Raw genomic sequence first — 3,837 nt, forward strand, 5'->3', positions numbered from 1 at the left:
TTTCTTAAAAGCTGGTGCCATAGTTATTAACTCCTGTGCACACTGGACAGCGAGCCCATTTTCTTGATCACAACTTTCCCCACAGTTTATGATAGTTAGATCATTCCCCCTTTCTCCAATCATGCTTCACAACTATCTACTGAGTTTTTCATCAGACTTAGCATAAAAATAACAGGCTTCCCTGTGTCTTTGGGTTTTCATTTCCTTATGAAGGCTCCCATGCTACTTAAAACTAACATTAAATAAAGTTGTACACTTTTCTCTTGTTAATCTGTTCTTTGTTATAGGGGCCTCCGCCATGAATCCAGCCATGGGAAAGAAAGATTTTTTTTTCCCTACAGTATTTTATTGTACTCAGGCAGAGAGACTTCAGAACCTGAGTAAAAAGGCCTCCCCCTAAGCTGTAAATGACACAGTATAAAATAAGTTGTTTGCTTTTGACACGGAAATCCAGTCAGAGCAACTCCAAGAGCGAGTTCTCCGGTTAATCTGACATGACTAATTCAACTAAAGTGGATTTTAAAAAATGACTTTAAAAGTAGATTGCATCCCAATTGCTTCCATCTAAACTACCCTCATTTCCTGTTCCTCTACATTTTCTATTCCTGCTCTCTCCCCTCCTAGAATTCTGACCTAGCGTTTCAATAACACCCCGTGAACTGGAGGAGCTTTCTGGGTAATTAGCATGCAAATGCGCATTTCAATGCACAATCATCGACAAGCCTTCAACTCTCCTGCTGAGGAATTGATTTTGTTAGAGGGCCTGGAGAAGGTGTGTTTTTCATTTAGACATGCTTGTGTGGCTGTGAACACAAAGGGTAAATTCCATCTAGGCAGTAATTGATAAGGAACCATACGTGAAATGAGATATATTGCCATAGCAAAAAAAAAAAAAAAATTTAAAATCTGTGTTCGGGATTGGTCTGTTAGTTGATGGCTGAAAAACGAGGATATCTCAAGGAATACTAATTCTGAGCAATTTTTTTTTCATGTATATAAAGTATTGTTGTAAAGAAACTTATTTTAAAAGGCTTCAGATTGCCTGCAAAATGACTGTATTAGAAGTTCATTAGATCATACAAACTCTATGTATTATATCTAAATGTGACTCCCTTAAAAATGAGAGAATTGAGCCTTTGTTCCTTCCTCTTTTTCTCGTTTACTGGAGAGAGTTTAGTAAAGGTTTACTCTGGTGAGATTTGGAAATGACACTGGGTTTGCCATTTTCTTTGGTAAACAGTTCTGCTTGGAGCGCCTAAAATATGTATCCCTAAGACCAGATTTCCCTGGCTTTCAGATGAGTTTTTAAAATGTGGTTTTTTGATGGGAAAATATTGTTCCTGTCCGTGTTGATATTTCATGGCTGGGATGACACTTTTTGTTGTATCTGAATGAGACTGAGCAGGGGGTATTTTGCAGCTCAGTTGTCAGGGGAACTAGAAGCTTTTGGAGCCATCTTTTGGCAAGAAGGTGGTTGCCTGAAATTTGAGCTCTCTGCCTTTTCAACAAGGAGAGCTCAATTGACCCGTGGGATGGAGGAGGTAGGGAGGGGAGCTTTGAGGATGAAAATGCACCCCTTCTTAGCATCCAGAACTGTCAGAGCCCTGTGAACCAGAGCAACTCGGTCTTGAATAGGAGCTGGGTAAAATGAGGCTGAGACCTACTGGGCTGCATTCTCAGATGGCTAAGGCATTCTAAGTCACAGGGTGAGACAGGAGGTTGGCACAAGATACAGGTCATAAAGACCTTACTGATAAAACAGGTTGCAGTAAAGAAACTGGCTAAAAACCCACCAAAACCAAGATGGTTACGAGAGTGACCTCTAGCAGTCCTCACAGCTGCACTCCCACCAGCGCCATGACAGTTTACAATTGCCATGGCAATGTCAGGAAGTTACCCTATATGGTCTAAAAAGGGGAGGTATAAATAATCCACCCCTTGTTTAGCATATAACCAATAAACAACCATACAAGTGGGCAACCAGCAGCCCTTGGGGCTGCTCTGTCTATGGAGTAGCCATTCTTTTGTTCTTTACTTTCCTAATAAACTTGCTTTCACTTTACTCTATGGACTCACCCTGAATTCTTTCTTGCTTGAGATCCAAGAACCCTCTCTTGGGGTCTGGATCTGGACCCCCTTCCTGTAACAGAACTATGGGTACATCTCTTTTCTTTTTGTTTTTTTTTAAGCCTATAAGGGGACAAAATGTTAACAGTAGTTAGTTACCTCTGGTCATGGGACTGTGAGTGATTGTTAGTTGCTTCTTTAAATACTTGTCTACATTTGACTCTACAATGAGGCTGTATTACTGCGATAGTCCTGAAGTGTCAATTATTTTCAAAGCTCTTCATTCTGGAGAAGATCGAGAGGTGTCAGGCATGGAGCTAGCTGGTTGTCAGCAGGAGTGAGCCCCATTTTAGCTGGAACCTCATCCTGAGCTGCCCAACTCTGTATGGGCAGCCGCCTGCCTTCTGCAGAGTTGTACTGGCCACAGCATGGTGCATCGGGGGGTGTCTGCTCCCCATGAAGGAAACTTCCATTCTCCACAAGGTGTCAGAAGAACTGCCTCTGCTCCCCATGTTCACCTGGCAGGGCTGCAGTGCATTCCTTACAGCTGCTCTTGACTGTGGTACCAGCTTCCAGAACACTGATTTATGAAACTGAAACTATTTGGTGTCAGGTGATTTCTCGTCAATATCCTATCACCCAGCTTTTCATGGCTTGTGGCTGCTATTCCACAAATCTCAGGCCTTTGAGAAAGCACCAGTGACTCAAAGCACAGGAGAAGGAAGAAGGTCCAAAATGCAACTCCCCAGTTTGCTTCTTACTGCTCAGCTTTCCTTTGAACAAATGACAACACTAGGGACCTGGGAATTGTAGCTGCTGAGGATAGTGTGACTTCTGAGCACAGGGGTGTCCCCAGCCCCTCTCCCACCATGCCTTTCCTCAATAAATGCCTGTGTTCTATACTCCAGACAGGAACAAAATCTGATATTCAGTAGGCCATTAAGTTAAAAAAAAACAATGTCCCAATGAATAGACTGGAAACAAATAGATCAAAACACATATTCTCTGGTTGATAGAAAAATATTTTCCTTCCTTGCTGTGTCTTCCATTTTGTCCGTAATAAGCATGTATGTATTAAACAAAATATACATTTTCTATTTGTTCACCCATACATGAATTCCACAATGAAAGAGTCAGTCATTTGGCTTCAAGTTTTTTCTGTTTCATGATGCAGATTCTCCTAGAAGGTCTTTTACAGTCATGTGGTGGAGTTCATCCTTCTAGAATGAAGGTTTTGGAAGTGAGGGACCCCAGAGAGCAGGCTCTGATAAGCCTGAGGAGGTGTGTGGCAGGAGGATGCAAGGGACTGGGAGAAAAGGCTGGAAGGTGAGTTGGAAAATCAGCTTTGCCCATCACAGGGTTTGCCAGGGATGGAACCTTGTGACTCAGCACCTTCTGAATCTTAAGTTCAAACTTGAAGAGCAACCCTGCTTCTACACAGCCTCCCCACTTAGCAATAGTGGAATTCCTAGAAAGCCCTGCTATTGCCTGGAGCCCTCGAGACTGGGAAACACTGGCTCTTCTGAGCCCCTCCCTCACCCTTGAATTTCCAGGGCTCTAGTCTTGAGCTCTGCTCTTACCCTCTCTCTGGGAGAAAGGGAAGCGGAGTCTTTGGATGTTTCACAACAGAAAGTCCCGCTCCTGCCACTGAGTGATGAAATGTGATTTTTCTTTTAAGAAAAAAGAAGTCTTTTATCATACTCCTAGGGCTGTCAGAAACCATTTGGGCAGATTTTCCTACGCTTGTTTTTACATGCAAAAATGGGAGGT

The sequence above is a fragment of the Nomascus leucogenys genome, chromosome 9, assembly GCF_006542625.1.
Source record: "Nomascus leucogenys isolate Asia chromosome 9, Asia_NLE_v1, whole genome shotgun sequence".
NCBI lineage: Eukaryota > Metazoa > Chordata > Mammalia > Primates > Hylobatidae > Nomascus > Nomascus leucogenys.